Below are 7,500 nucleotides of genomic sequence, written 5' to 3'. Positions count from 1 at the left end.
AAATCTAGGCAATAATATCCTATTTCACTTAGGTTAGCTTAGGTCTGGTTAGGTTAGATATGCCTAGTTATATAAGTATATCTGAGTAAAAATATCCTATTTTAAGGAAGCTAAGGTTTAGTTAGGTTAGGTATGCCTAGTTATATAAGTATATCTGAGTAAAAATATCCTATTTTAAGGTAGCCTAGGTTTAGTTAGGTTAGGTATGCCTAGTTGTATAAGTATATCTGGGTAAAAATATCCTATTTTAAGGTAGCCTAGGTTTAGTTAGGTTAGGTATGCTTAGTTATATAAGTTTATCTGGGTAAAATATACTTTTTCAAGGTAGCCTAGGTTTGGTTAGGTTAGGTAAGGCTATCTAATATTCTTTAAGGTCTTTAGGTAACTATCAGGTTAGGGTATTTATCATATAACCAAGTTCTTGTTGGGCATTATATAAAACGACATTAGGTATGCTATATGGTCCTAAGGTAATCCAATAGATATGAAAATGAAGGCAATGTCTGCTGCATGTGGCTCCATCATGTTCCTTTAAAGGAACATTCAGTTTTTGGGTTCATTACTCTTTAGAATGTACCATAAATTGATAGAAAATTTGAGAAATCAAATGAAATAAGAAATAATAATTTACATATGGTCTCACAATTGGGCTAACCTATATTATCCGTTATTCAGTTATAAATATATTGACAAAAGTTTGACATAAATCAAATCACTGTTGGTCGGTTAACTGACCAGCAAAAATAGAAAAAATGTAAAGGGTATAAGATGAGCTATTGGATATATATATATATATATATATGTATATATATATATATATATATGTATATATATATGTGTATACATATATATATATATATATATATACTTATATATATATATATATATATACTGTATACACAATGTTATGCTAGCTTGATAATGTCAAGTAATATTTATTTTGTCTTTTTCGTGTAGTTCCCCCTTAACTGTACTTCCATAGCATTTACTCTGTAATCCTTGTTTGAACAGTGATTTTGTTTGTATTTAGTTCTCCTTGCTGGAGTGAAGTTTAGTCTTCTTTGGAAGTTAGAATTAATATTAACTTTAGTTTCACTTGTTTTGTGGAAGTGTTAAGGATGTGACGGCGCCGAGTAAGGGTGTGAACTCAAAGGCAGATTGGAAACGACTGAGTTATATTATTGTGGAACACTCTCCTTATATACAAAACCTCAAGGCAACAGGACATAACAAGTTCACAAGACAGACAATATTACAGAGGAAAAACCAGACAGGAATTTTCATGTTCGATTTAGTGCGAGGGAGGAGCGAAGATACAAGCATAATATAAACAAAAGAAATTATGTACAATTGTGTGAAACACGGTTGGTACAAGGATTACTCTCTAAGAATTTTGCAAGTTGTCTCGGTAAGAAATTTTATTTTATGGTTTTACTGTATTTTATTAGCATTTTTTATTTTTGGAAGGTGGTGTTTGGTATTTGAATTTACATGGCTTATTTGTATAGAATTTGTAGTAGCCCAGAAAATAAACTCCCTTCAGTTCAGTGTTTCGAGGGGTTAGGGTCGAATTACCTATTAGTCTTCAACTATTTAACTATGTTTATTATGAACCTAGGAGGCTGCTTGTAAGAAGTAAAAGCTAATCAATGAATATTATAGAAGTAATATTCGTGACTCTTATAAAGTAACAAGTGTCTAATATGCTCATACTTTGATTAACAATTTTGACAAGTGGGTCAAATCGGCTCTTAACACTTAAGCAGAGAATAGTCTTTTAGCATTTGGAAGAGGTATCCCATTAAACCTTGCAGACTTTATAATATGAAAGTTGTTTTTAATTAACACTACACACCTGGAAGATTTTTAACCATAGACTAGTTGATGCGAATCTCCTAAAGAATTTCTATGAAGATGGAATTAAATTCTTACTACCATAGGAGAAAGACTGTAATTCTGACCTAATCTTGCAGGACGTTTAATACATTTACCAGGTCGCCCAGCGTAGCAGTTATTCTGTTATTGAGTTTGATTAATTTTATTTCGGATTTACCGCTACCTTCACCAGTGGTTTCACATTTGGTATTGAAGCCTGGGAGTAATCCAGTCTGTCGGAAGGTGACCAGACAATTACCTTCTTAAAAAGACTGAAGCAATGGAACTTCTAACTAGTTTCTTACAAGGAATGAGTTGGCAGAACAGTGACACCATCTGGGTCTCATCCTGCATCATCGTCCAAAACCAGTTAAGTGTCTTTGTCAAGAATTTATATAATTGGTGTTGGAAATGCCAAATTTTTAATATTACAACTATATAAAGTATTAATGACAGAAATTGCTTAGTTTCTGCCTTTCTGAAATCTGTAGGTATTTAAATACTGTACTTTCCTTTGAAATTACAAATGCTGTTGCAACCTTTCAACGTTCAATTTCTTTTTCAGACGAGAAAGTATGTCATAACTCTGTTGCACACAAAGTACGGGATGAAGGTTATCTAGGGACCTGTTTCTTCCCTTTAAAGTAAGAATGCTCAATCTTCCAGAAAAAAAAATACTAAAGGTAACTTGGCTTATGTTAGGAGCGGAATGATTGCACCAAAGGATGCTGACGTTACATGCCACAAAGAATTGCCTCCTCCAATAAACACTGCAGTGGATGGTGTTATTGGTATGGCTAGATTAATCGGAGGTCCTGTTCGAATATCTCTGAAGTTGCTGCACCTAGATTTTTATCAGCTCTAAGATCGACTGAAGTGGACAGAAGATTGTTGCTGCGCCTACATTTTTATCAGCTCTAAGATCGACTGAAGTGGACAGAAGATTGTTGCTGCGCCTAGGTTTTTATCAGCTCTAAGATCGACTGAAGTGGACAGAAGACTGTTGCTGCACCTAGACTTTTATCAGCTCTAAGATCGACTGAAGTGGACAGAAGATTGTTGCTGCACCTAGATTTTTATCAGCTCTAAGATCGACTGAAGTGGAAAGAAGATTGTTGCTGCACCTACGTTTTTATCAGCTCTAAGATCGACTGAAGTGGACAGAAGATTGTTGCTGCGCCTACGTTTTTATCAGCTCTAAGATCGACTGAAGTGGACAGAAGATTGTTGCTGCGCCTACGTTTTTATCAGCTCTAAGATCGACTGAAGTGGACAGAAGATTGTTGCTGCGCCTACGTTTTTATCAGCTCTAAGATCGACTGAAGTGGACAGAAGATTGTTGCTGCGCCTACGTTTTTATCAGCTCTAAGATCGACTGAAGTGGACAGAAGATTGTTGCTGCGCCTACGTTTTTATCAGCTCTAAGATCGACTGAAGTGGACAGAAGATTGTTGCTGCGCCTACGTTTTTATCAGCTCTAAGATCGACTGAAGTGGACAGAAGATTGTTGCTGCGCCTACGTTTTTATCAGCTCTAAGATCGACTGAAGTGGACAGAAGATTGTTGCTGCGCCTAGGTTTTTATTAGCTCTAAGATCGACTGAAGTGGACACAAGATTATTTCAACTTTTGAAGGTATCAAAAGCTTTTTTGAAGTCTGTTGAAGGCACCTGAATTCGACAAGCTGTTTATAACAATGTGGGTGTAGGAACAGTCTTGTTGCAGACTAGCAATTTAGTTCTCACAGTTTTTAGTGCTTAAAATTCTGAAGCCTCCCCAGTTCCTAGAGTATAGTGGAGAAGGCTTGGGCTTTCCTTCATATTTTTGACATTTATTTTATTTTTAATGTATAAATAATAAATTTCTTTATGAAGTTTTTCTGACTAATCCATTTTCTTTAGTAAATAAAATTTAAAACCAATTAAATTCAAACTGTGACCCTCAGGACTATAACATTGGGATATTGCATATAAAAATATAACTTTATTGCAGACACATTAAAGATGTCAGTTTGTTTCTGTATATAATTCTTGGTGTATTAAGATTCTTGCATCATATTTTATTTGGATCCATAATACTGTCCCCTATTAAGGAGGAGGAAGTTATGAAATATTGATAACTCTGGTTTCTTAATTGTTCCCCCTTATGCATTCTCTATGAAATTTACTATGATTGTTTGAACTGTTAGTTTGTCATTTCTGCTGGTGTACAGTTTGCTCCTTAAGTTTTAATTTGTTTTAATAGTATTTTTGAAGTTTGTTCTAATAGTTGAGCAGTTTGGTTTCGTTTTGGTATTAGTTCTGTTTTTCAAATAAAAAGATGGTTTAACTTCAGGTTCTTGTCTCCTTTATGTACTAAATCTTATTAGAAGAGTCTCTCTACTCATTGTTACCAGAAGAGTAAAAATACAAATTATATAAACTTCAGGCTTTTGTCTCCTTTATGTACTAAATCTTATTAGAAGACAGTCTCTACTCATTGTTACCAGAAGAGTAAAAATACAAATTATATACATGTATATATACATATATGTTCGTAAGTGTACATCTGTATATCTATGCACACTTCATTCTTTACTCGTGAGAACTTTTCTCAAAGGTTTTCAGCAAACCTGCTGGAGAGTTAGCGGGAGAGGGTCAGTGGCCTTCAGTGGTCTTAGATGGTCGAAATGACCCTTAATCCCATGCAGCCCTTGAGTGGGAGAAGGGTGCGAAGAATCTCTCTTCTAGTGAATAAGTTTGTTTGAAAATTAGAAAGCTTAGCTTCATGGAAATTACCAGTCAAATTTTATTATGATGGGGAAATCAGAGCAGCGTTTGGCAGTTATTGTAAAATATGGCCTGGATATGTATGTACTCATTGAAAAACTGACTGGTATCGAAAAAAGCCTTAGATGGAGGGAAGTGGTTGCTATCTTCTGGGAGAGAGAATGGCGCTCCATATCAGTTAAAAGACTATTAGGGGTTTTCTTTAATTTCCCAATGGATGGAACTGGAAACTAGTTAATAGTAAATATATCTGGAACTTTGGTTCTGGAACAAGTTATTATATTGAATAAATATTATAGTAAGATTTTTCCCATAGTAAATATACATACTGAAGAATGGTGTGATATTTAGAACACACCAGTCTGTTGGTAGTGAAGTTTTGAGACAGTGTTACAAGAATACCGTGGATATTAAATAATGGGATACTATAAAAAGACCTTGATTGTTGAAAGTTTCCGAGGAAGTAATGAAATTTACAAGGTATAACATGCTAAGTATTCCAGTATTGATAGTTAAGTCAAAAGAAAAGTCAGGAATGACTCGAAAGAATACTTAGACACAAAAGCAGATGGGGCTGACAAAGATGTGAATTCAGGGTGTGGCAATGGTGTAAGAATCACTGAGTTAAAAATTCTCTATAGGGGCAAAGAATAAGAAACATATACCCATTAAAAAGAGAGATGGATCTGTTATAACAGAAGAAGAAGAAAGGCAACGTTGAATGTAACGCTTTAGTCGGGTCATAAATAGAAGATACTCAGGGAATAATTTGATTGAAATATCTGAAAATGGTGACAAAGTGCGCATGAATGAGTTCTGTGTTTGAAGTCGAAGCTATTCTTAAAAAAAAAAAAAAAAAAAAAAAAAAACTATGAAAAGCCCCTGGATATGATGGAATAACTACAGAGACAAATCTGATCTGTTATCCTTCCAAAAGAGATGAAAGTCAACAGTTTCTCATAAAAAGCAGGTCTACAATCGTCACTGAGCCAAGGTATGTCCGTCACTTTGCATTTCAACGAACGAAAAATGATATACACTTATAAAATGTTGACCATTCATTTAAGTGAACAACAGGTTAATTCTCTTCAGGTTATATCACTCCAAATGCCATTTCAGTCTGTCAAAATTTTTATATATAACCTCAAAGAATATGACACACTAAGGCCAGGCTGTGTTTTGTGTGCGTGTATATATATATATATATATATATACATATACATATACATGTATGTATATGTATATATATGTATATATATATATATATATATACATATACATATACATGTATGTATATGTATATATATGTATATATATATATATATATATATATCTTCTCTGATAAGAAATTAAATTAATCTTTCATGGCAATTATTATTTGATAAATATTTAACTAAACGACATATTGGAGTATGAATTATACTCGACGCTACTACAGCAAGCTCATATTTTTGAAATAAGTTACGTAAAACTACGAAATATCAGAATAACATCTGGCTTCACATTCCCCACTCGAACCCGCGAAGTACAAATCATCTACACATACAAGGAAACATCCATAGAACAATATTAATCGACATACTACACATGGAAATCAAATGGTGTACTTACATTTTCACAATGGTGTATCGCTGCAGGTTAAAAGAGTCTTTTATTTATTTCATATACGAAACGAGATAAATAAAATAAACAGCGCGCGTACAAATACACTCATTCACACTCAAAGCAACACTGACGGCAGTGACGGGATGTTTTATTTTTTATCAGATCAGCTGATTCAGATCGTTCCATCGAGTCAACTGAGCCGAACTTTAACGAGTTTTCTCCCACAGATTCAAAATATGAAGATGGCGAATTTGCTTTTGATTTGCTTAAATGTCAAATAAGATTTCTATTCATGTTTCGTATTTAAAAGTAATTACTTTCATGTCAATCTTTATAAAATAAACGATAAGAAATATTGAAGTAATTGTGGGTGTTGGTGGAGTGTTGGTGGCAAAGGCTGGTGGTGTATTCGTAGAGTTGGCGAAGTGTTGGTGGTCTGTTGGTGATGATGGAGGGGTAGAGGGAGGATCATATTAGGTCTTGTAACTAAAACTAATTGTTTTTATGTTCATTTTCATAAAATAAGAGATAAGAATATCGTATTGGCGAAGATGAAGGGCAGAGTAATGGTGTCGTTTGGTGAGAGTGTTGGTGGTGTATTCGTAGAAGCGGTGTGTTGGTGGAGTTGGTGGTGAAGTTGGTTGTCTATTAATTATTTTGGTAGGAATATATTATTCATGTATGTACGTACATGCGTGCATAAACTTAGACGGTAGGAAACCTTGGAGGAATAACTATTATTCCCAGAGAAGGAACACCTCCTTCAGCCAAACCTCAACTACGTAAAGTCACCATAGGCCTAGACTGACTTTTTTTATGGAAATATCCCTATTTCCTTTAGCAAATAAGTTAAACAGCAAGTGCTAGTTCTTATATCTTTTAGCAGCCTTCCCTTAAGAGGCTAGTACCATTATTGCATCTCAGGCGGTTAACTGTAGGCATTTCTAGAGGGTTCTTTGCAGTATCTGTCCCTTAGTCCCTAGACCACAAAGGTACACCTACTTTATAGCTTTCTACTTTACCTCTGATTCCATTGTGTTGCTTTTCAAGTTATTTCAACTTCATATTGCAATAAGTGAGGATATATATATATATATATATATATATGTGTGTGTGTGTGTGTGTGTAGGTAGATAGACAGACAGACATATATAAATCTATCTATCTTACCATGAATGTATACATATTCATGTATTTGTGTTTACAGTATGGATATATATATATACATTTATATATTATATGGATATACATGT

At 34.2% G+C, this 7,500-nt stretch overlaps 2 long non-coding RNA genes across 2 annotated transcripts in view; one reads left to right on the top strand and one right to left on the bottom strand.

The window, feature by feature from the left end:
- Positions 1–7,500, bottom strand: part of LOC137653089 (uncharacterized) — a 587,775-nt gene that overhangs the window by 43,864 nt on the left and 536,411 nt on the right. The window lies entirely within an intron of this gene.
- LOC137653088 (uncharacterized) lies at positions 1,130–3,800 on the top strand. Its single transcript, XR_011046382.1, has 2 exons — positions 1,130–2,244; positions 2,441–3,800. It is a non-coding gene; the product is annotated as an uncharacterized lncRNA (long non-coding RNA).

The sequence above is a fragment of the Palaemon carinicauda genome, chromosome 14 (assembly GCF_036898095.1).
Source record: "Palaemon carinicauda isolate YSFRI2023 chromosome 14, ASM3689809v2, whole genome shotgun sequence".
Lineage (NCBI taxonomy): Eukaryota > Metazoa > Arthropoda > Malacostraca > Decapoda > Palaemonidae > Palaemon > Palaemon carinicauda.
Note: the sequence above shows the minus strand (reverse complement) of the source record. Positions and strands in the feature narration are given on the sequence as shown.